Raw genomic sequence first — 26,905 nt, forward strand, 5'->3', positions numbered from 1 at the left:
GGTGCCCTCCGCTCCTTTTGCCTCTATCAGTGAAATCTGAAATGTTATCGGTTCTGCCCTACCAGCTAGCAAACGCTTTTCCCAATTATCTTCCTCCGCCATCCAGTGCGCCGCATGTTAGAGCTGAGCAGCATAATAATATAAGTCAAATCGCGGATCTTCCAGGCTTGCCTCCTCATAACTGTGTATCATAGTATTTAGGGCTACTTACTTCTTCTTACCGCCCAAAGCAGTGAGGTCAGGATCATATTTAGTTGGTTAAAAATAAGTGTCAGGAGCAAACAAAGTGAGTTCTGGAGCGCATAAAGGATTCTCAGAAGCATTACCATCTTTGCGATGGCTAGCCTACCCATAAGAGACAGTGGAAGGGTATTCCAGAATGTCACAGACCACTGTAGGGCCATGAATGACCCATCCACGTTCAAGGCCACTATCTATGCATCGGACAGTGCAACCTGAACCCCCAAATACCGGAAGCCCACCCACTCCCATCTAAGACCCAGGTCCGAGAGGCCCCCTTGAGGCACGGTAGCTAATCCCACCAGCGGGAAAATCAACAACTTATGACGGTTAAGTCTTACCCCAGAAACAACCCCAAACCTGTCCAGCTGACGCAGCAGTTCCGGAATGGCTACCTGAGGACAGGCCAAAAAAAAAAAGCACGTCATCTGCGTATAAGGAGATTATGTGGGTCGTGTCTCACACCTTGAGTCCCCACTGATCCAGGTCCGTTCTCAGCCATACTGCTACTGGTTCTATGGCTAAGGCAAACAATAAGGGCGAGAGTGGGCATCCCCGACCCAGCTGCCATTCTTCGGATCATGCTCTCCACAGCTTAATCCTTGCCCGAGGGTCAGTATACAGTATCCTGACCCATCGGCGAAATTTGGGGCCTAGTCCTGCAACTCTGAGGACCTCCAATCCACTGTGTCAAATGCCTTAGCTAGGTCTATGGAGACAAGTACCATCTCCTCCTTCCTGTCCCGCACTTTGTGCATAATGTGGTTAGGTTGGCGCAGATTCATGGCTGTATCACAACCAGGTATAAAGCCACATTGATCCTCGTGTACAAGGTCCGGCAAATATGGCCCTAAGTGAGATGCAAGCAATTTACATGAGATTTTGGTGTCCGTATTTATCATTGTGATTGGGCGGCATAGGGAAGGCTCATATGGGTCTCCTCCCCGGTTTCAGGAACATGCAAATTTCACCCTGTTTCATACTAGGCGGAAGGGTGTCCCGTTCAAAGGCCTCCAGGTAAACCTGTAGGGGAAGTCGGGGCAGTGTGTTCGCAAAGGCCCGGTAGAACTCTGGGGGATATTCGTCACTCCCGGTAAACGCTGCAACGCATATTGTATTTCGTCTAGGGCTATCGGTGCCTCTAATTTCTTTTTGGCTTGCTCAGGCTAAGATCTTAGGGTCAAAGTGTGTAAGCAGGGGAGGTAGGCGCTCTCCCTTACTGCCGGATCTGCTATATACACCAGCTGCATATGAGACTTTGTGACCCGCAATAGCCCCACCTCAGAATGGATCAGGCCGCCAGTAGGCATTCTCAGTGCTAGTATAGGATCGGGGTTTTGCTCTCTATGAATTATCCAGGCTAATAAGCGACCCGATTTGTCCCCCTCTCAATATAGGCATAGTCTATACTGCGTGAGAGTGTATTTATCTAGTCTGTCCCATATATCTTGCTCCTCAAGTGCCAGTTCCCTATGGAGCTGTTTGCGGACCCCGCATGTCAGACTGAGGCGTGCACCGCTCACCACCGCTTTCAGGGCCTCCTACTTCGTAGCCTTAGACAAGCCCAGCTCCTCCCAATTTCTTTCAATGTAGTCAGTTATCGCTTTCCCTATGTGTTGCTTTCCTTCAGGGTCGTCCAACAATTCTGTGGGTAGACTCCAAGTCCTCGGTCGTCGAGCCTGGGACCCCCACCCTACCACGCAGGTCACTGGGGCATGGACAGAGAGAAATCTAGCTTGATGTGTTACCTCTAAGGACATGTCAGTATCCGGATTCACCACTAATATTCTATCTAGTCTGTGGAGTTTCTGGGTGGGGTGTAGATGCCGCCATATATCCTATACCCCTAAGTTTCCCATGTCTTCTCATAGCTTCTCCGTCATCCGTGGTTTGTAGCCTTTCGAGGAGGGAACCTGTTAAGTTCTGAGTCGAATACACAATTAAAATCTCCCACCCATATGAGGAGTACCTCTAGTTCCGACACCAAGACATCCTGGGGGATTTGAAAAAAGTCTGGATCATCCATGTTGGGTGCATGTGTGTTCAATATAGCCACATCTCTTCCTGGCTAGATTAGCTCTCAATAGTATATACCTTCAGTATATATCTGCTTCCATAAACTGCAGAACTAAGTGGGTCCCTGGGGCTACACACACCAGAGTATGAGGAGTGAAAGAGCTGTCCCCACCTTTGGGCCCAATCCTCACTACGGTGAGTTTCCTGGAGACATGCTATCGACGCTTGGTGCTGTCGGAGAAAGGAAAGAACTCCATATCTTTTAGTGCATGTGCCCAGACCTCTAAGTTTCCAGCTCATAATTTTAGTCTCCATTGCCCTTGTACCATCCTACACTATTATGCTTCTGCTCTTTATGAACTTTAATCAGGCTAACCAATGCATGCTGCACCATCAACAACTGAGCAAACAAAATGAGTAACTCCCAGTAACCCCTCCAACACCCATGAGCAAGTATGCTGCAATTGTGCGTGCATTAATGCCCTTCCCATGCTTGTGCCAGGAGGTGCACACCTGCCCCATAAGCCTAGCAGGGGCTGTAGAACTTCCCTTCAATGTTCGACTCCCGGCCTCACCCAGTCACAGACTATTATGTGTAAAGACCACAGGATCAAATGGAAGTGGCCTAGCCACGTGATGGCAGCTAGGACTCCAACACGCACCAACAGTTAGACAGTATACTCATTCAACAAAAATGTAATTGAAACTTTCTTCAAAGATGATCAACATCATATTCAACAAGTTTGTCTAATCATAACATCTGATTAGTTGCCTAATAACAAAAATGAGTCAATTATAACATACAATAACATGATGGCAGACTTTTTTTTACAAAAATCTTGATACCCAATGCATTTCGGGACACTAGGTCCCTTTGTCAGGGGTTTTCTGTAGAAAAGGGGAAAAGGAAACATGTTCAGAAGTTGCATATGAGGGGTCGGTCAGGTCTGTTGGTGTCAAGCAAACACTTGTGGTTCTCCAATAAATTGTGCTACCTTCACCAGAGTGAAATAAGCAAATGTGCACAAATTTAAAAACACTTCCTGAGTTCTTGTAACCAAATGCTGCCACGATCTACAAACATCACCACAAAACAAATACAGGAAACTTGAATGACTCAGTCTTGTGCCATCCTGGGAAATCAATATGTAATGCAATTCTACAACTCACTCATATCCGCTAAATAATTGCTTCTGAAGTTATGCTGAACAGCGATCAATGTATTTCTTGATATAAAACAAGTCACACGTGGTCTTGGAAGCTTGTCTGTGAATCTACAACTGAAATAGCACCAATCACTGCATCTGTCAATGGTGACCACCTAATGATGAAGCTGATGAAAAAAACTTGATAAACAAACCTCTAGGGCATGAGCACAAAAATAAGTTTCTGCAATAATCACTGGTATTGGTAGAACATCTAACTCCCACTTGAAAAGCCTGCAAATAGAGAAAAGTATTCCTTTTACCTAAAAAACGAATTAGCATGAAGAGGGAAGTCTGAGAAGTCCTCTACGCTACTATATTTTCACCTGTCGCCAAGTTGAGCTCCTCTGAATACCTCTTCACACAAACTCTATAATGATCCCCGTAACTGGTAGAACATCTAGCTCCCGCGTAAGAGCGTGTAAGCTGAGAAGAACATGCCTTTAACAAAAAGTGACAATTACCGTAGAGGGTGGAGTCTAAAAAGCCCTCTACGCTACGATATTCTCACCTGTCACCAAGTATAGCTCCTACGTATGCCTCTTCGCACAAACCTTGACCACCGCTGTACGTACCTCTGATACCTCGTCTAAGCCTGCGAGTAAGAGAGAAGAACCTTCAGACTGCGCATAACGGGTGCAAACGTACAAACACTGGGCCGCTTGGTGTCATGTTATTCTCACCTTTTGAAACAAATCGCTGTACAGTAGTGCACACCTACAGACTTCGACCTCCTCCGTGTTCGACGTAGTTACAAAATGCTCTGCTCTATGTATCCACCATTACGCAATGATGTGCTCCGTCTGAAGTAAACATAAGCAACGGACTCCCACCACCATTGAAAATCATATAAACAACGGACTGCTATACAAACAACAATCACTCCGAGCATGATCGCAGGAAGTAGAAGATATTTTAAGAAACTGTAGCCGGATCAGAACTCAATGAAAAGTGCAAACAATCGCGCACTGATACTCAAAGTTAAAACCGAAAAATATTAATGGTGTCTGAATGTCATGGAAAATTACTTCTTCAAAGGAAGATAGAATTGGTGAAAAATGTGTGCGGTGTTAGTCACAGAATCAAGGGATAAGCATCAACTCAATGCGTTTCTCATTAAGAACTGCATAGTCCATTGTAGACATTGAAAACATTCCTCACAATTAAATGTCCACTGATATCATTGTGTCTGATATAATTTGTAAATCCCTCATGTATGTCTCAGTATGTGTGTGGGAGGTGGAATGTGGTTCTCAGGAAGTGTTTTGTGTAAATGCTGGAGGGGATCCCGTGGGGTCAGAAAGATATATGTTTAAAATTTAAAGAAAACATGCTATTTCTAATTTATCATTAGGACCCTGTGGTATCATGGTCTGAAGTTTTTTAATCCAGTAGATTCCTTCTGTAGGAGAATTTTGGAATTGTCAGCGCCTGGAGTTTTGGGAACTTGTTCGATTATCTGGAATTTTAGTTTTGCAATTGTGTGACGTTGTTCCTCCCAATGGACTGCCAAGCTTGATGTTGAATTTTTTGTGCGAATTCGGCTCTTATGTTCTATTAGCCGTATGTTCATTTTTCTCTCCGGTTTTACCTACGTACAAAAGCCCACTTGGGCATTTTATAGTGTACACGACATGCTCGAATTGCAACTTGTACTACTACGTAGTTTTATTTTTGCACCTGTTCGAGGGTATAGAAGAATGTCACCAACAATCGCGTTGTTACAATGCTTGTAATTCCAACATTTGCTTGTACCATTTCTGGTTGATGCGGACTCTGGCGTGACTATTCGATCTTTTTTTTTGGTAAGAAGTTCTTTGAGATTCTGCGCTCTAATGTATGCGAAGAGAGGTTTTTCACAGAATAACTTATTGAAATGAGTTTCTGCCTCCAACAGATCCCAACGTTTTTTGATGATCTTTATGATGTCTGTCGATGCAGTGGAAGATTTTGATGCAAAGACAGCGTGATTTGTAGATTTCTTAGAAACCTTTTTTAACAGTTGTTCTCTGGTATAAGCTTTGCTTTTTCCAATTGTAAATACAGTAGTGTTTCAGGGTATCCTCTGCTTGTGTAATTTAATTTCTGTTGTTGTAATGTTTCATCACTTGCCGTATTGTCAGATGAGATGCGTCGGGTTCTTAAGCACTGAGAAACAGGTAGGTTTTTTATTAGAGATGAAGGGTGAAAACTACTAAAAAGAAGAGCATTGTTTTTGTCAGTTGTTTTTTTATACACACGTGTGTTGATTCTGCCTGACTCTAGTTAAATCGAGACATCCAAGAACATTAAAGATTTTTTGTTGATATTGTGCGTGAATTGAATCCTCGGATCCACAAGGTTCACGGTACGTATATTATCTACCAAGGAAGACTCCGATTTTTTCCAGATAAGGAAGATGTCATCGATGTACCTGCGGAAGAAAACCAGGCCATCGTTCCAAGTTGTGTCAGACAATATGAAATCGTTTTCGAATTTCCCCATAAACATGTTCGCGTAGGCAGGTGCACCAGGAAAACCCATAGAAGTTCCATTTAACTGGACAAAAAACTTTTCATTCCATATAAAGTAGTGATTCTGTAAGCAAAACTCCAACAACTGTAAGATGAAACATATGGGTACGTCTAAATTCTCTTGTCGAAGCAGTGCCCATTCAACAGCTTCCAAAGCACTGGCATGGGGTATAGAGGTGTAAAGTGCGACCACGTCTATGGTACAAAGTAACCAGTCATCTGAAACATCATCCTGTATAGAGTTTAAATTACGTAAGAAATCTGTGGTGTCTTCAATGTAAGTGGTCCAATTTTGGACGAACGGTTGTAAATAGGCATCTATAAATCGTCCAGGATGTTCAAACAAAGATTCGCACCCGACACGATCAGTCTAAAGGGAGGATTGACAAGATCTTTGTGAATTTTTGGGAGTAAGTAGATTTTTGGTCTCCTTGGGAACTGATTCATGAGATATCTTTTGTTTGTTGTGTCAATCCAATTCAACTCCTCTGCTTGGTCCAATATTTTACTCAGTGTTTCTGCTATTTTCAGAGTTGGATCCCCGCTGAGGATTCCATACGTTGTTTCATTGTAGACGTGTTCCGAAACTTTTCTATCATAGTATTCTGTGTCCATCAGGACCAGCCCTCTTTCTTTATCTACCTTTTGAAATACTAAGTTTGGATTTTTTTGCTAAGGATAAGAGCGTGCTGTATTATGCTCGACTTAGATTTTTTGATCTTCTTGTGTAAACAATCTTATTAAGGTCTTTTCTGACAAGTTTTTCAAAAGTGTCAAGGGTTTTGTGTGACACTGGGGCAACAAATGTACTTTTTGGTTTAAACGTGAATGTTGTATCCTCTTGGCTGGACTCATTTGGACAAATATTTGTGAAGAAATTCCGTAAGCTCAAAATCCTCATGAATTGAAAGAACGCTACTTCTGTCTCTAATTCCGTGGTGTTATATGTGCTGACGAACGATGTGCCTTTATTCAATACTTTTTCTTCAAATTTCGTCAGTTGTACTTTGGAAATATTTATTATGAGACTCTTGTCTGGCTCCTGAGGCCCTTTTTGCCTTTTTCTTTTTCTTTATCCTCTCCTTGTCTTTTTTCTTGAGATTTGGTTTGAGATTGATCTGGTGGTCGGACGGGATCTGGACCCCTTCTAAAAAAGACACAGTAGCTGTGGTTCCTGAGGTGGTCTCATCTGTTTCTTTGCTGATGTTTTTCCTGCCAGCAAATTTTTAGCTGATGGTCTCGATGTGTCAATATCATGGTCAGAGACTACACTTTCCTCTGAAGATGTTTGTGTATTACTTTTCGAGAAACGTCGTTGTGCGTATACCTCTGCCCATTTATAGGCCTCATTAAGTTTATAATCAATAGTATCTCTTTTGAATTTCCTCAACTTTGTTTCTTCAAGCTCCTTGCCATTCCTGTCTAATTTCAAATTGAGATCTTCTAAGAATTTGCCCTAAGGTTCCTCTTCCATTCTTTTAGATAAATAATTTTTTAGTTTGTACATTTCCTCTTCCAGATCATGGATGGTTTTTGAAAGTTCTTCGATCAAGAGAAGTATCAAATCTAAAGAACATGTATTTAAAATGAAATACCATTTTTCCATGAATTGTTGATTACTATGAATTCTGAAAAGCATAGGTCGAATTGCTAATCTCAGATCACGGGATCCTCTTCACGCGATGATATTGTATCAATGTTGATGAGTGCAAGCGTTGGTTCAGTTCCCTCCTTGCGAGGTATTCCAATTGTCGTAATTGTTGTGTGACCGTACCGTGCGAAGAGGCATTCGGAGGAGCTATACTTGGTGACAGGTAAGAATATCGTAGCGTAGAGGGCTTTTTAGACACCACTCTCTACGGTAATTTTCACTTTTTGTTAAAGGCATGTTTTTCTCAACTTAGCCTAGCGGGAGCTACATGTCCTACCAGTTATGGGGATCATTGTAGAGTTTGTGTGAAGTGGTATTCGGAGGAGCTCAACTTGGCGACAGGTGAAAATATTGTAGCGTAGAGGACTTCTCAGGCTTCCCGCTTCATGCTAATTCTTTTTTTAGGTTCAAGGAATATTTTTCTCTATTTGCAGGCTTTTCAAGCGGGAGTTAGATGTTCTACCAATACCGGGGATTATTGCAGAAACTTATTTTTGTGCTCACGCCCTAGAGGTTTGTTTATCATGGTTTTTTCGTCAGCTTCATCATTAGGCGGTCACCATTGACAGATGCAGTGATTGGTGCTATTTTCATTGTAGATTCATAGACAAGCTTCCAAGACCACGTGTGACTTTTTTTATATCAAGAAATACATTGGCCGCTGTTCAGCAGAACATCAGAAGCAACTATTTAGCAGGTATGAGTGAGTTGTAGAATTGCGTTACATATTGATTTCCCTGGATGGCACAAGACCGAGTCATTCAAATTGTCCGTATTTGTTTTTTTGTGATGACTGTAGATCATAGCAGCATTCGGTTACAAGAACTCAGTAAGTATTTTTAAATTTGTGCACATTTGCTTATTTCACTCTGATGAAGGTAGCACGATTTACTGGAGAACCACAAGTGTTTGCTTGACACTAACAGACTTGACCGACCCCTCATATGCAACTTCTGAACATGTTTCCTTTTCCCCTTTCCAACAGAAAACCCCTGACAAAGGGACCCAGTGCCCCGAAATGCATTGGGTATCAAGATTTTTGTAATAAAGTCTGCCATTATGTTATTGTATGTTATAATTGACTCATTTGTGTTATTAGGCAACTAATCAGATGTTATGATTAGACAAACTTGTTGAATATGATGTTGATCATCTTTGAAGAAAGTTTCAATTCAATTTTTGTTGAATGAGTATACTGTGTAACTGTTGGTGTGTTTTGGAGTCCTAGCTGCCATCACGGGGCTAGGCCACTTCCATTTGTACACACATATATGCTTTGCAGGCATAATTCCAACACAGCACACATATCGAACAATATAGGAATATTTTATTACCAGAGTGCGCCTTCCACCAACAAAATCTTAAGACCACAGGATCGCCATTATCTAGGTTACTTCCAGTGCGAGTCTAGACCGCATCACAGACCATCCAGCATGTACAGGATCTCCATGCCCTCCCGTCGCCCAAACATTTCCTCCCTAGGCCAGCACATCTTATATATCTTTATTTAACCTATGAATTTTCTGGTCCGGCTGGATTATAAGAAGTACGAACCCATAGTACTACTGTTACCATCATTCCCGTTCCGGAGGGGTTATGAGAGTGTCCATAACAGTCTCTGGAATCACATAATTCGTTGGGAGAAAGGTCTCTGATACCAGTTCTGTTTCTGGGGCATCTGACGAGGACTGCAGAGGCGATCCACCCGATCCCGGGGACTCCACCCGCATGGCGCCATCATCCCCTACCGTGAATCTCTGTCTCTCCGTCGGGTCACAGTCCACAGACCGGTTCCTCCGCCTGCACCTCCGATTCCTCGGGGCCTACTTCCCCATTTTTTCCGAGCCCTTGTTTCTCCTGGGCAGGGAGTGAATCTCCCCGAATTTTCAACCATTCCCAGACTTCATCCAGAGATTTGAAGAAGTGAGATTTTCCCTGGGAAATCACATTCAGCTTGGCGGGGTATAGTATCATGTACTGGTGATGCAGCTCATGAAGTTTTTGCTTCATACCTTAGAATGAGTTCCTCTGTTCCTGTGCCTGCCTGGTATAGTCCGGGTACACTGAGATTTTGCCATTGCCATAGGTGAGGTCTGATGTCTCTTGCGCAGCCCGCAAAATACAATCCCTATCCCTGTAATTCAGAACTTGGCTATAAGGGTCCTGGAAGGCACGCCGGGAGGCCGGGGAGGGACCAGTGCCCTATGTGCTCTCTCCACCCCGAAAACATCGGAAAGACTGTTGGGGCAGAGCTTGGTGTGTATCCAGTGTTCCAAGAAATGTTCAGGATTACCCTCCTCCTTGCGTTTCGGTATGCCCAGGACCCTGATATTACTGCAACGGGCCCTACCTTCTGCCTCCGCAGCACGGTGCTCCAGGGCCCCAGTAGTACTGGATAGCTGTGATACCTGGTGTTTTAACAACGCCACCTCTCCTTGAAGTTGTACTATATCCCCTTCTGCCGTGGACACTTTATTCGCTATGTTTTGTAGGTCGACCATTAGTAAGTTAACATCAATGGACATTGTCTCAATCTGCTTTTCCAGGGCAGTCCGTGAGCCCTGAATGGCTTCCAGGAGCTCTGTCCGGGATGGCTCAATGACCGTTAAACTATCTCCTTCAGGGACCGACTGTCTCATAATCCGTTGCGTAGGGAGGCGTTGAGTTGTATATTGGGTGATAGTATTGGGGTTGGATGCGCGTCCTGGCTTGTCTTTTCCCATATTTGTATGGCGCCTTCAGGCGTATTGTGGTGGTCGTTCAGTCCGTCTACTCCAATACAGGAGTCTCCTGGATTCACCAGCACCCTTGCGGACCGTCGCTCTTCCTTCAAAAGAAAACGTTATTCACTGTACTCGATGCTGCAGAGGCCAACGCTGCACTCTCTCCCGATTTTTTATCCATGTGGCCAAGAGGTTCTTGGAACCTTGGAGGTGCCAGTAAGGGCAATCCGGACTCTGCGCACATTTCAGCCAGGCTTCACTGTGATCGATGAAATGGCGTCCTCCCAAGCAATTTGCGTGGACTACAGAGCTCCCACCTTCCGACCTCAACAAACACTGGCCTGCTCCCTCAGATAGGGAGACCATTCCTGCGTTGCAGCCACCCCAAGGGTTATGGGCTCCACCACCAAGTCCCCAGCTCTGAGGCCTCAACTGCTCTGCTGCGTATTGTGGTACAGAGGGCCTCCTTCATCCACTTGGCAAACAAAGCGGTATAGGAGTAACCTTCCATGTCCCATTGCTTCATTCCTGCGCGCCCCCTCTAGCATGGGCCCATCAGTCAATGCCCGGTCAGAGGCCCAGTTCCCCCGGTGTCACCAGCCTCATCCAGACCTGTGACCGTGGGGGGCCAGATCCCGGTATGGGGCCCCCCAGGATCCTTTGTGGGGCCCCACTGGCTGATCACCTCGTGGCTCCCACTGCTGTACTGATTCTTTGGACACAGACTGTCCTGCTGGCAGTCTCCTCGCTCCGGCGCTCCAATTAGTGTTCCTTTGGCTAATGTAGGCTAATGTAGGCTCACCATATGGCCCAGAGGCCTCCGGGATCCAAAGTGCCGTGAGCAGCCCAGCAGCCACCTCCACAACCCAAGGGCGCAGGGAGTTCCCCGTTCTCTAGTCACTCACCAATGTGCACAGGCAAAAGCTGTAGGTCTCTGCAGATCAGCCCTGTCAGGCGCCCCAGGCCAGGCCTCCTTCCTTCTCACATGGGACACTTCCGATCCTACAGCGCCCCATGGTTGCGGCCCAGGACGGCTACCGGATTTCTTCTCAGGGTGCTCCCGCCGCAGCTAGTGCCCCCTCCATCATCAGCAGGGACCCTGTCGGGTCAGAGAACATGCCAGAAAATTACTCAGCGGGCACTCCGGGTCAGGCTCCTCGTAGCCCACCTCAAGCCGCAGCCCGATCCCAGTCACACAGAGTCCGGCGAGTGCGGGCCAGATCCACCAACAGGGTGATTTCCGCTCACATGAGTTGCTGCTCAGGGGGCTCCCGACGCAGCCAGTGCCCCCGCCGCCATCAGTAGGGACCCCAGTGGGTCCACGATCGTGGCTGACAGTCCCTCTGTGACCTCTCCGGACCAGGCTCCTCCCAGCACACCGCAGCCTCGCCTAGTCCGGCCCGGCCACGTAGAGCCCATAGAGCATGGGCCAGCTCCACCGACAAGATTTTATCCCCATTCAGGAGGCCCACACCATGACTAGGGCCCCCTCTGCAAACATTTGTTCCCCGCAGGCGTCCAGGCACAGGATTTTGGAGGTAAAGCGACAGGTCCGCCGGGAGCCGAAGGAGCTCACGTCCTGTCGGCCACACTGCTTGGCCATGCCCCCCTCTACTGAATTTCTTGAACCTCTCTTGATGTGAAGTTCTGATTTGATTGATTATTAATTTGGCAAGATGACTTTTAATGCAGAAGCTTTTTGCTTATATTTTCACACTCTCTCAAACTAGAACTCTTTTTGGGTTCTGACTGACAACTTTTCTCATCCACATTCTAGAATAGGAGTGCATTCATTTATGGAACACGCTTAATGCCCTTAATACAATTTATTAATTGCTTATTGATTGGTTATAGATTTCTAATAAAATTCTAATGACTAAGATTGATGAATTCAACTTGTGATTTTAATAAAGATGACTTACTAAGATTTGGATTAGTAAAACCTTGAACTCATACCAAACTCTCATTAGTGAGTGCAGATAGATTAGTGATTGTGATTATAATTTCATGTGATGTACGGCAATACAACAACTGAGATTCATTGCCTGAGTGATAGCGGGAATTGCCTAAATTATGGTAAGCCAAGATTTTAATTGCAACTGATTCCCACTCAAGCAAAATCTTGGTAGCAGAGGGATAATTTACATTATGAGAAGAGGTGTGACGGCGGGACAGCTTTGCCGCCGCACCGCCAAACCAGCGTGAGAACCGCCTGCCCTATAATTACTTTTTTAGTAATTGATGGGCATTTCCTTTGCAGTTCCCATGGCATTGCCTATAAAATAGGCACACCAATGGAAACGTCAAAGGAAGTTCCAGCACGGCATGGTCTAAGAAGTCCATACAGGGGGTGCACATGTTTTGCCGCGTTGTGTGCATCCACAAGGTGACCCTCCAGGACCCCCTTTCTTTCCTTACTGCCACTGTTTTCATGTAGGAAAGACCTCCATGAAACTAGTGGCGGTGATGAAAGTCGTAAGATGCTTGGTGGGACCATGGTGGTCCTGCCAAGCATATAGATGCCTCTGGACTGCCACGCCACCACCGGGGAATGGCAGTTCCCTGGCAGAGTTGGCCATCCCAGGGAGACACGACCACTAGGGTCGTAATGCCACCCCACCATGAGTCTGGTGACTCGTAATAGGGCCCTAAGTGTTTTAGAAAATCAAAGGCAAAGGAGTTTGTTATTGGCAGCCACTTGAGGAGGAATTCTTAGGGCTAATTTTGTGCCAGTATTAATCATGGGGTTTTGCTTATTAACCCTGTTTACTTTTTATAAAAGCTGTAGATATTATTTTAATAGGGAAAAAAAAACAGGAAATGAAACTGACAGACAAAGAGGAAATTAGAATTAAATGATCGCATCAATCAAGAATACAAGAGGCTAAAGGAATCTGGGAATTTGAAAAGAAAGAGAAAAGACTCAACTGGATGAGAGTGAACTCTAAAGAATAATTTGCAGTAATGAGTGCGTTTCTCATGTTCCTGGCTCCTAAACCTGAAATAGCGTGATTTTACCCAAGTCAAGTTTTAGCTGCCAAATATGTGCTGGAAAAAAGTGCTTTGTGTAATCCTATTTCGGATAAAAACTCCAGTTGGTTGTCGAATCAGGATTACCACACTGGTTAGAATGAGGTAATCTGTAGTTGGAAGAAGCACTAAGTCTCAGTGAGAGTCTTTTGATAGCACCAGAGAAACTATCAGAAATAACATTAATAGATTCACTTTACCTTGTTTATTTGAAGCGATTCACCATATGCCATTACTTTAATAATTTGCTAAGCTTTTCTGTATGCATACTGACAGTTGCCTCACTTGGATGGTAGTTGACCAGTAACCCAAGTTAGTTGCTGAATCAAAATTGCTACAAATGGGGGAAAACAATGACATCTGTACCCTTCCTCCCTTCAAGGAATTGTAACACCTAAACATTCATAAATGTATGGGTGGGGGAAAGGCTGAACATGGGGACCTAGCAGAGAAGAAGCAAAACATGATTCCCAAGGTAATTTCTTGAATCTCATAGTACCTATAGGGTACAATCATGTGTAATGCTGCAGTATTCTGCTCCTCCGAATTACTGATACCTGTGACATCAGTAATTACTGGTGTCTGAATCCATATTGCCATTTCCAGCTCAGTTGTACTAATGGCTTCAGTATATCCCAGTGTGAACTGTATGTATCCGTATATGTTACATCATGAAAATACATTGGGTTTCATGAATGTATACAGCAAAAAGTAAAGGTACGCCCTGGTCTTAGGGACACATGTGAATAGTGTTTTACTAGTTGCAAACCCTCAGCTTTGGTAAACATTAGGGTCTGTGAGCCTTTAAAAACATTTTTGGAATGTACTTAACTCTATTAACGATTCATAAAAGGTTTTCCATATCATTAAATAGGTTTGAAATCCAAATTGGTATTTGGAAGGGGTCTGTTAGGGGTGTCCATTCCAAATACTGTTTCCTTATTGTTAGAAATTGGGTTATTAGTTGGGCAGGGTGCGAGGCCTGTGAAAGTAATAGGTCCAAAATGGTCTCCATTCTTTGAAACAAGTGCCCCATTGTAGCACGTGACTCTATCAGTGTAGCATTGCAGAGCAGCACTGAAAAATTGATCATCTGTCAGTGCTTTTTTTTTTTTTAAAAAGCCAAAGTAAAATTATTACACAAAGTAATAAATGCTACAATTTCATTGACAAATAAATATGTAAGGCAGATTCAAAATATCTTGACATTCTGAAATTATATTTGAATCAAATGGGTCCTGACCCCTAAACTCTTAGTATTCCCCACCTATACCAGATGGAACATCACAATATAGAGGGGGTGTATTTTTAAAAAAAAACAGGTCTATTGGCTTTTCAAAAGTCACCACACCAAGGTATAAGGCCAACCTTTTTGTTTTGTCAAAGGATCAGCACAACAGTAATATAAGGCAAGACTACAAAGGTAGCCGCATTAATATATAAAGCAGGCCTATTGGCTTAGTCAAAGTTTCATCATGTTAAAATACAAATAATCCACATGGTAAAAAGCATCATCTTGTCGTTGGAATGATTTAGCCATGATTAAATGCAATCAATATTGTCAATAAAGCAATGTAATATTTATCAAAAATTACTTTCAATAATATGTTGTTAATAAAGAATTTAAAATGAATATAACATGAGTCTATGTCTTTCTTATACACTATTAGGCCACATAAAATTCTGTGATGATTCCAACGACTAGAGATCACTGCACTCCAAGCCTGTATAACAAAAGTTCTAGCCCTAGGAGTTTTTTTTCAAAACTGTGAGAAATTCCTGTGGGATCATGAATTCAATCACACATAAGACTATGGGTACTTTGTGAATTCTTTCTGGGGGGTGCTGTGGCAAGCACCCCACAACATTTTGCCAACACATTGATGGTGCCCTTGCCAAGATTAGGGCACCACATTGCAGAACAAATCTGTAAACAAAGAACTTGCAGGGTATTATTGGGTACTCCAGCCCTAGAAGAAGTGAATGTTATAGCAGCTAGTCTCCGCCGTGTTCGGGAACCGCGTGTTGCTGTTTTTTTTTTACATTTTGTTTTTTTTTGGTAAGGAGCACGGTCCCATCCAGAGCATCCTGATGCACATTTTGTTGTGGCAGTGCGGTGAACACTTTCCTGGGACAACCAGCCGGCTCCCTGCATGGCTTGCGCTGATGTTTGCTGCTGTGGGAGACAGCGACTGTATTTTCCCTGGTGCTTCTTGTGGGCAGGGTGGAAAAATGTGTGTCTTGTGTCCCACACTCAGGATACCGGCATGAAAAGCAGGGTAGCACACAGGCACTGGGGAGGTGTGCTAAGAAACTCCCAATCTCCGGGGAGATGGGAGCTGCTTGACCCATCAAAACAGTAACACTAGGGAAGGTGCCCCCACACATGCCTGCTCTCCCAAAATCAATCAGTCTTTGCACCGATCCCTGGGCACTGCCCACCCAGGTTGTATTTCAGGAATCGCTGCATGGTGCCATGCATTCCGTTCTTCAAAAATATCAAAGATCACAATGCTTTAAGTGTTTAAAACTTGGGCTTGATGGGTTAATTTCAATGATCATGTTCCCTTTTTCTTCCTGGTGGTGAGCTCTAGCAACCAGGAGCATTTTTAGTAAGTCTCCTAGTATGGTTGCATTCTACAGGGAGCTGGTTTCACTGGCTCCCTGTGCTAGCCATCTCCTCTGCTGTTCTCTCCATAGACCCCCATGGCCTCCTGGCTGTGTTTGAGGGAACATGGGAGTGCAGTTAAGTCCAAGTCTTTTCTCGACGGGTCATCATATAGTCTATGGGGTCCAGCAGCACTGCCATTAGAGAGACCCTCCAGTCCTGGGGTGAGCTGCAGACAGAATCCTCAGACCATAAGGGGGCTTGTCCTTCGAGCTGTCCATTGTGTTTCCAATGTTACAGTCCAGCTCCAGAGTCCTTCATGTTCAGAGGTTCAACTTTTATGCCCAGTCTAACTTATGGGTGGGGGAATCCCCCTTTGTCTAAACTTCACCCTTTCCTGGGTTTGCTCTAACCAGGCTAGTGACACTAAATGCTTGAGTCAGGTCTCTTTGTGTATGCTGCGGCACAGCCTTTTTAAGTGTAATCAGGGCAGGGCCGAACTCCTCACCAGTCATTCTGTCAGGAAGACCCAATCCCTCTACACTCTGGCCCTTGTGTGCACTGTTTGGGTCAATCAGCATTTCCCAGTGGGAGAGCCATCACCAATCCAAACAGCTGGAAATTCCCAGAAACTTTAGGCAGGAAAATGGCAACTTTCTAAAAGTGCAATTTCTAAAAAAAGAATGTAAAATCCAATCTCACTGTTAGAGAAGACTTTAAATTGCAATTCAAAGGATTGGAAACATTGGTTTTCTAGCTGCTATCAATTCGAATCTAGCATTTACTAAATGTACCAATGGTTCCCTATAGCAGAGGCCAGCCTTGCCACAGTGAAAATCGTTTTGGGGAATATTTCACTGCAAGATGTTCAACCTTAATATCTACATGCCCTACTTTTAAATATCTGCACCCTGTCTTCATGGGCAATAAGGCCTACATATGGGTGACGTTAATATTTAAAAGGAAGATTTAGACCTGTCACAAGAAGTTTTTGACAGGTCAGATTTGCTGCTTAAAACTGCCACAGGCAGTAACCAGCCCCGGGTCCCTTTTCCTAGCTATGTCCGTATCTTAAAAGGCGTTCTACATGCGCAGTTCAAGTTACCATGAAATTACTGGGAGTGAGACTCCAGTAGGGAGACTCATTCACAGTAAAGGTCCAAAACCCATTTGGTACCCATTAATGTTTTGCAACAAGAATCTGGTCCCAAAACATTAATATTTTACCACCAACTAAAAGGAGGGGATCCCCTTCTTCGTGACTGTTGACAAAAGATTGATTTATTTAAAATCATTCACAGATGTAGCTGTCGGCTGAACCCAGCAAGGCATCATCCACGTGATAGTGGCCAGTCCTAGTGGTTTGCATATTGCGACCTACCTCTTGCATAATAAGAAAGTTGTGCGAATTGCGACCCTCTAAGACTCGGCATTTTTAGAATGACTTTTAAATACATAGTCCAGTATGCAAAATACTAATGCATTCAGTACCATTCAGTGTACAAATTACGACCATTATTACTGAATCCATTTTATTATATTCCAAATAAGAAATCACAAATTGTGAATCATTATTGGTCACTGTTTACAATTTCCTCTTTGGATTCTTTGCACAAGATGACCTCAATGAGACATTCTTACAGTTGATGTGCCAGCTCAAAGTTGATGGGCAAATGCTTAGATCAAACTGTAAATTTCTCCAGGTGGATCCCAGGCCCATGATTTACTTGCCTGTGCTAGTGTAGAAGGCAGCCAATGCTTATTATAAGGTACTCTGCCAACAAATATAGGCTTTCTACTTCTTTTGTTTCCCAAAGGAATATTGTTTTACTTTTAAAATGGCTTTTGGTTGTGAGACTGTAAATCAGCAGTGAGCGCTTTGTAGACTCTGCTGACTATCATGATTGCTCTGTTTTTCTTTTCCTTGAAGTGTCTTATTTGTAAACTCTGAGACTACCAATTATACTTCCTTCTAGTTCCTTGGTACCTTGTGGTTGAGTTTTATGTTTCATCCATAGAGCTCAATAGGCAGTATTTAGTATTTAGCTCTGATGACATCTCACCATCTTAGATAAGCTTTTAGCTACAAGTGGGCAGAACTTGCTTAGTTTTACTCTGTGGAGTTGCACGGAATTACTTAAAACCTCAGTGAGGCTCTGTTGCTGATTGTGCTCTTTGCACAAATTTTTAGTGCCGCGAGTTTGTCTCATGCTGTAAAATCAGCACAAATGGCACCACATGGTGCAACAGATCGTGCAGCTTCTTTCTGTCCCTCGAGTAGATTTTCTATCCGAGAAGCAGCTTTCTCTCCATGAGTGGCAGCTTTCTTAACATGAGTAGTAGTGACCTGCTGCAACCGTCGGCATTGATAAATATTGCCGGGAGGTGGTCTAGTGCTTGATTTTCTTGCTGTTAAGAAAAAACTGTGCCACAGGGCAATTGACGAAGTTTTCCTCAACTCCATGCTCAAAGCGGAGTGTAGTGTGGGCGAAACATCACAAACTCTTCCGGAGGAGTGGAGCTTACCACCCACCCCTACTTTTTAGCCTGCTTTACGAAAGTATGGGTTTACATTCTAGCTCTAATGGCCATGAATGCCATCCCCTATTTAAACAAGGTTGCTGCATAATGGACAATTCAACTGCTGAATATAAGGTACTCTGCCACTAAATGTGGGCATCATACTTGTTTTAATCACCATGATTTTTCCATTTTGTACTGCATTGCTCTTGATTGTAAGCCCTGAGACTACCTTTTGTATGTGTTCCCTGATGCAGATCGGTTGGGGTTTATTTATTGTGAGGCTTGTAGCTGTCTATGTAGTATTTCATTTAGATCTACTGACGTCTGCCATCTTAGATAAGTGTGTAGATAGGCTTTCGGACTGCTTTTCAAAAGTATGGGTTTACATTCTAATGATGTAGGCAGGAAATATAGAGGTTACACTACTGAATGGTCAACATATTGTGACCATAATATTAATGGACAAAATATTGAAAGGTAAGTTTGTGTAGATTTTCTACATGTAATTCCACAAACATGTACCTGGGTGATGTAAAATCTTCAAGGCATATAGATGTGGATTTAAGAATGGTAAACCAATACCTCCCTCTGGTCACTTACTTCTTTGATATTTGTTGCACCTATAAATTGGTCACATTATTGTGATCATTCAATATTGTGCCGTTAATATTTTCTACTGAAATCCATTCTAGTTATGATCATGAACAGTGCCACCTGTTTAAACACATTTGCACTGGCGGCACAACAATGGCAAGTCCATCGGCACCTGTCTCCACTTCATTTGCTCCCAGCTCTAATGACCCTCCATCTGTAAGTCACATTTTATATGCAGAGCTTTTGGACCTTAATAAATCTCAAGAGGTACATGTATCTTCAGCAAGGAACAAAGTAATGTACTACTATATCAACACATAGGGCCAGATGTAGGAAGGCCATTACTGGTCGGTAACGGCCGAAATCGGCCGTTACCGACCGGTAATTTACTTTTCCTATGTAGGAGGCACATTTACTGATTCGGTAAATAATGAATCAGTATTTACCGAATCATCATTTACCGATTCGGTATTTACCGAATCGGTAAATGAAATGTAGGAAGCACTTCAAAGAGTGCTTCTGGGCATTAAGGATTCGTTATTTACCACCAACTATTAGTTGGTGGTAAATAACGAATTCCTATGTAAATGCAAATCTGTGCATTTACACCTGTGCCATTTGACAGACATGTGTGCCACATGAGAACACAAGCACTAATCAGGGGTGCAACAGGGTGTCAAAGTGCCACCCTGCCACCCTTGACTTTTTCCCAATTTTACCGAATCGGTAATTACCGATTCGGTAATTGACATTCATTCCTATGGGCCTCCAGGCCCATAGGAATGAATGGCAAATACCGATTCGGTAAATACCGAATCTTAACGATTCAGTATTTTTTACCGATTTTTTACCCACATAGCATTTACCGATTCGAAAATACCGAATCTGTAAAATTCGGTATTTTCTAATCGGTAAATTTAAATTACCTACATCTAGCCCATAGTCTTCTAAAAATGGAACTGCCTTAAATCCTGCTAGTACAAAGGATATTAAATCTTTCCTTCCTAATGCTAACTTAATCTCTCCTATAATATAAACAGGCTCTTTTTTTTATTTCATAAGAGTGAATCAGTCGTTATTACTGAAAATGGCTTCTCTTTTTATTACAATCTTTCCTTCATTACACAAATTAATAAAGTTGCCTCATCTTGTTTTATCTACTTAGTTTTATTGTGTACAATTCTTCTTCTTGTCCTTGTGAATCCTCAAAATCAAGTAGTCCTGGTGGTTATTTTTTTAACCATTGACTACTGAAATTGAATGTATCCAGGCCTCTCAGCAATACTTTGAATAAAGCTTCAGCTGATTCAAAATAGTGCTGCCAGACTCCTGAGGGGCTTCTCTCTCCATTGTCCTATTGCAGGTCATCTTCGGTCTCTTCACTGGTTTCTGGTACAAAAGCACTCATGCATTTGCCATAAGCCCCTCTCAGGTAAAGGACCTATAGATATTCAGTCCCACATTATTCCTTACTGTCTAACCTGCACTCCACTGTCGGCCACAGGACACTTGATTATGGTTCTTTGAATAAATAGGGCTCTGTTAGGTAGATGATTATTCTGTTTCTGCATGTGTACACTCTGGAATTAACTTCCTCTTTATCTGAACTCAATTACCTACCTTTTAGGCAAGGATTAAAAAAAAAGTGGCTATTCCTGTGGATCCATCTTTCGTTGTAGCAGTGGGTGCCTGGACATTCGACTTATCTTACCTGTGGCTCTATTCAAATACTTTCATTCTTTCGTTCATTTTGTAGCAGTGTTAATAGAACAGCTCGTCTGAGGTATTTTCAGGTTAACAATCCATTCTACATCAAAAAGCTTTCATCAATTTTTTTTTCTATCAATAGTGTGTAATATATGTTTCATAAAACCGTGTAAAAAATAATAGCAATTCAAATAGTGTAATTATTATTAAAACAAATAGAAGATTTTTAAAATACATTTCCAGATGCTCCTGATTACAGATCTGTCAGCAAACTTAAAATAATCTGAGAGGTCTCCAATATTATCTATTGTGCTGCGAGATTGCTAAATAGTGGGTGCCATTAAAATAAGTGTAGCCCAGCTGTAGTTGCTGGAGGAATTCGATAGCTCGCACTTAACAATCTATAGTTGAATTCCACATGTGCAAGCCTCACCTATGCTGCTGTGTGCTATAATATTTAATCAACATTTTAAGTCCTGATAAATATAATATAATCGTGAAATCAACTAATATTTTCTCCATGCTTAACAATAATTTTTTGATATTGCATCAGAAAATTGACTTGGGATCTGGAGCCTGTAAGGACAACTCAAATTTCAACTGCTGCCCTATTACTTACCAGTAATCTCCATTACTAATGGGCCCATTGTCCTTGTCCCATTCATAAAACAGTGAGATATTACTATCTCATGACAGAAACAAAGAAACAAAGGAATTCTGTCCCAACCCCCTCCCTCTGGAAGTACAAAAGAGTACCAATCTCAGCATTTCTCCTGAAATACCAGCAAGACCGGGAGGGAGGGAGGGAGGGAAGTAATGAATGGGACAAGAAGTAGTGAAGATTACCGGTAAGTAATAGGGCATTACCTCCCCGGTCCCTCTTGGCCTCATCCCATTCATAAAACAGTGGGAATACCCAAGCAAACACAGGCATTCATCAACAACAAACCACCCGTACAAAAAAAGAACTGCAAACAGGAAAGAATTCAGGAGCACCCAGCCCGCAGAACCCCCAAGCCATAATTTGCATCATCACCCAGCAAATTATGGATCCTATAGTGTCGCACAAACGTGTAAGAGGAAGCCCTAGTAGCCGCCCTACAGATTTCAGTCAAGGACACCCCCTAACCTCAGCCCAGGAAGCAGCCACCCCTCCGGGTAGAATGCCCCTGAACACCAGCTGGAGGAGGAGCATCAGAAAGAGAATAGGCCAACATAATTACCTGCTTCAGACAATGACCGATAGAAGATGAAGAAGCCTTCCCACACGAGAGGCCACCCCAAAGGAGACAAACAAAGACTCCGACTTCCGAAAGGCACTTGTACGGTCAAGATAAATTAATACACACATCCAGCAAAGGCCAAGGAAGATCCTCATTCAACACGGGAGCGGAGTCCAGAGCAGGCAACACCAACTCCTGGGAATAATGGAATTGAGAAGCAACTTTTCGAACGAATGCCGAATCCAACCGAAGGACAACCCCATCATCAGACGGACAAAACGGCTTCCGGCCCAACAGAGCCCCTAACTCACCAAGGCGCCTAGCAGAAGGAATGGCCACCAAAAAGACCACTTTCAAAGTCAGAAATTTGACTTCCAGCTCTGACAAAGGCTCAAACTGAGGAATCACCAGGGCCCGCAAATCCAGAGGTAAATCTCATTAAGGAAACGAAGGGCACACCGCAGGACGGGACAAAGAGAAACTCCTAAGCAATTGGGAGACCGGAACATCCAATGGGGAATGAAAGTCTTTAAACAAAGCCCACTGAACCCTGAAAGTGGAAACTGCCAACCTTTTCTCAAACCCCTCCAGAAGAAACTGAAGCACATCAGGCAGAGAACACAGTAGAGGGGAAAACCTCAGCACCCCACACTAAGGGGCCTATTAGGATGGCGGACGGACCTGCGTCCGTCCGCCATCCCAGAGGTGGAGGGACCGTCCGCAGGGGCAGCGGCGGTCCCTCCGTGCGAATTAGGATGTGACCGCCACCCTGGCGGTCACATCCTGTATGTTTAACATTGCGGCGGGTGCTGCTTGAAGCAGCACCCGCCGCAATGTTAAAAATGCATGTTTAGCCTTTACATGTACAAAGAGGCAGGCACCGCACGGTGCCTGCCGCTTTGTTCATGTAAAGGCAGGGGGGTACCATAGGTACCCCCCATGTGCACCCCCACCCCCTAACACCCTGGGGGCCCGCAACGGGCCCCCAAACTGAAAAGACCACATGCTTTTCCACGGCGAAAAAGCCGCCGTGGAAAAGCATGTTTACGCATGCATCCTAATATGGCTGGCGGTGTCTGGTAGACACCGCCACCATATTAGAGCTTTTCCGCCATGGGACCGCAGCGGAAAAGCTGCGTACGGACTTCCCGACGCCCCTGCCATCCTAATCTGGCGGGGGGTCTTGTGAATCACCGCAGCGGTGAATCCGCATCCTCGGGGCCGGCGGTGGCTTCCGCCGGCCCCGAGGATGCGGATTCACCGCAATCATAATCGGGCCCTAACTTTGGAAATTCCCCCAGTGACGGCCATACGATTTCAAGGTGAAAGGCCTGCAAGACCGCTGCAGAGCCAAGGCTAAATGTTCAGGGAAACCCCGACTCCGTCCACCCCTGCCTTTCAACCTCCACACCGACAGCCGAAGCCGAGGAAGAGACAATAATGGAGCCGACCACAGAGGGGATGGAAAGCAAGGGAGAAACCACGGACCCTGAACCGCCAATAAATTCAGAGTGTGAAGCCACGACCGGCGGGGCCAGAAGGGAACCACCATCACCACATCCCGGGACTCCTGACAGATGTGAGCCAAAAACCGAGGGATGAGAGCCAGAGGAGGAAATGCATACAGGAGACGAGGAGGCCAAGGAACGCACAGAGCATCCACTCCCCAAGTACCCTCCTGCAGAATTCGAGAGCAGAACCGGGGCAGCTGGGTATTGTGCCAGAAGCAAAGAGCTTGAGATAAGGACAACCTAACCTCCTGCACACCAGCTGAAATGCCTGGGAAGTCAGAGACAACTCATGGGAGGTGGGGAAAAACCGACTGAGAACATCCGCCACACAATTGTCTACCTCTGAATGTGATCAGCTGAAAGAGACAGAAGGTGCCCCTCCGCCCAACAGAACAAAGGAACCACCACAGCATTCAGGGATTTGGACCTGAAAGCCCCCTGATGGTTCAAGTATGCCACAGAAACAATGTTATCTAAATGGACTAGTACAGGGCAACCGAACAACAGCACCCGGAAACCCATCACTGCTTGGGACAGCGCAGTCAACTCCCTCCAGTTCTAGGAACGACGCCCCTTCTGAAGGAACCAGCGCCCCCCACCTGAATGCACTGGCATCGGTCGTCAGAACGGCCAGTGGAGAAGACTGTAGCAGCTGCCCCCTAGACACATGGTCCAACAAAGTCCACCAGCACAGAGCCGGAAGAAGGGAAGGGGCCATCGAAACTCGAAGAGCCAGATTGCAGGACAAAGGGTTCCAATGAGCCAACAGATACTACCACAGAGGCCGGAGATGAACACAAGCCCAGGCCATCGTGAACACTGTAGCCACCATGAGCCCCAGCAGCCGCGACCAGAGACTGACCTGAAAGGAGCCCCCCTCCAAAAAGCTCCGAGCCAATGAACACAAAGTCACTGCCCGAGAAACCGAAGGAACACCCTGATGTGGTCGGTCCGGAAGAGCGCCCCAATGAAAATCAGGTCTTGTGAGGGTTCCAACTGACATTTGGGGAAGTTCAGAAGAAACCCATGAACAAGCAACGCTGAACACACCACCTCCCGATCCACCACCAGCTGATCCCGAGAGGGAGCCTGAACCAGCCAATCGTCCAGATAAGGGTACAGGAGGATCCCTTTCAGATGAAAATAAGCCACCAGAGGGGCCACCACCTTGGTAAACACATGGTGGGCCGACCGGAGGCCAAAGGGCAGAACTTGAAACTGATAATGACTGCCCGAAGGCAAAATCATAAAAACTGACGAAAGAAAGAGTGAACCTAGACATGATAATTAAAATCCTGGAGATCGAGGGTGCCCAAGAAATTACCTGGGAGCACCAAGTGAATTACCCTCTGTAGAGTATCCATGCAGAAGGGTAGATGGAACACAAACTTGTTGAGAGCCTTCAAATCGAGGACCAGACAGAACCCCCATCACCTTGGGGACCAAAAAAATCAGAGAGTAAAACTCCCTCCCCACCTTCAGTGGAGGAACCTCCTGAATAGCCCCCTTCAGCACGAGGGACTGCAACCCCAGAGACAATTCCGGCCTCTTGACCGGACATGAGGGCCCAGGAGTCAGACGAATCCCCGACTCCAGATGAGTCACTACAAACTCAATCTTGTACCCCTGATGAATAATGTCTATAACCCACACGTCAGAACACGACTACAGCCATGCCAAAAGAAAGAGCTGCAGCCCTCCTCCTAAACATAATTCTGGGGCTCTGGACATATAGTCAGGAGCGGGGTATAGGGGGCAGGGTTTTAGCCTTACGATCTCGACCCCTCCCAGAAGAAAACCTCCCAGGACCTTGAGAAAAATTTCTCTGAGAAGGAGGATGAAAGAAAGATTATGATTTAGAGGAAGGAGGCGTAGCAGAAGTCTGCTTGAAGGAAGAGAGGGCTTTTTCTCCTTAAACAGCTTATTCAGTTTGCCCTCCAACTCCTCCCCAAACATCATAGTCCCCTGGAATGGCAGACGTAAGGCACAAGCCTTCTATGCTGAATCTGTCTTCCAGTCCCTCAAGAAAAGGTTGCGACGAGCAGCCACTCCTGCCCTGCCAGAAAGGACGGAAGCCTGCACCACATCAAAGGAAATATCCTACAGGAACTCGACCTGGCGCTCGATGTGCTCCAACAACCCAGAGCAGTCTGAAGAATCATCCATGGACTGATATAATGTTTTGATATCACATATCAAGGACTATGAGACATAGGTACCATAAATACCAGCCCTAAAGGCCAGATGAGACCCAGAGTAAACTTCCATTGGCAGGCATCCACCTTTTTATCAACTGTATCCTTGATCACCACATCCTCTGCCAAGGAGTTCCAACTCACCAGACTTGCAACAAAGGAATCGATTGGCATAGAATCCAGCAACTCCTTGGACATGTCCTGGAGAGGATAAAGCTTTGCCATAAACCTAGGCAGCAGCAAAATACGATCTGGATCCTTCCACTCCCTATTCAGAACCTCACGAATGAAAGGATGGACAGGAACAATCACAGCCACAGAGCACTGAATCTGCATCAGCAAAGAACCCCCTGAGGTGCTGGGACCCTCCTCATCTGGAAATCCCATGTTAGATTTGACATGATGAAGCAATTCCGACAACATGTCCTTGTCCAAATACTTGCCCTTGCGTTCCGCACCTTCTAACCAATAGTCCTCCGAATCAGATGACTGAGAGGACTGAGGAGGAAGGGGACACTTGGGACGAGACCCTCCCTCCATCTCTTTCAGGGTCTCCTTAATAAGTCTCTTCAAATGCTCATCGTCCTCTTCCCTGCGATGCTTGGACTGAGCTGGAGAGGGGGAGGAAGAAGAACTGGAAGAAGGGGAGGAGGAGAGCTCCACATGCCTGCGCTTCCTCGAATGCTTCCCCATTATGAAGAGAGAACGGCCCACAGACATGAGAACCCTGCCTCCGGAAACACCAGCAGCACAAATGGAAGGGAAGAACCTCTCAAAAATGGCCCCGCAGAAAACAGAACGTAGTCCTTAATGATCAGAAACTCCAGGAAGCATAACCAGCAAGCATAAGAAAGCGCAACAGGGTACTTTCTTAAATGTGCCAAAGTCGTCAACTCCTCGCCGCATGGCACAGCCTAAGCCTGACTTCCAGGACCATCCATCAACCTGAAGTCAGGCACGGAAGACCCGGAAGTGAATCCGGCCGTCAACTGCACTCATCGCCTCCCAACAAGCCCGGCAGAACGGGAGGCGCAGAAGAGAAATTCCCTGCCAACATCACTATCCTAGCGGAGGGAACCCACCCGACGTCCTCCAAGCCCAGCAGGGAGGAAGGCGGGACCATTAATACTCCACCGCCCGGCAGCGGGGCTGTTAAGCCAACAGGA

General features: G+C 44.9%; 1 protein-coding gene across 3 annotated transcripts in view; it reads left to right on the forward strand.

Annotated features, from left to right (window-relative positions):
* GABRA4 (gamma-aminobutyric acid type A receptor subunit alpha4) overlaps nt 1-26,905 on the forward strand; it is a 621,559-nt gene that overhangs the window by 436,796 nt on the left and 157,858 nt on the right. The gene's annotated exons all lie outside the window — the stretch shown is intronic.

The sequence above is a fragment of the Lissotriton helveticus genome, chromosome 2_2, assembly GCF_964261635.1.
Source record: "Lissotriton helveticus chromosome 2_2, aLisHel1.1, whole genome shotgun sequence".
Classification (NCBI taxonomy): domain Eukaryota; kingdom Metazoa; phylum Chordata; class Amphibia; order Caudata; family Salamandridae; genus Lissotriton; species Lissotriton helveticus.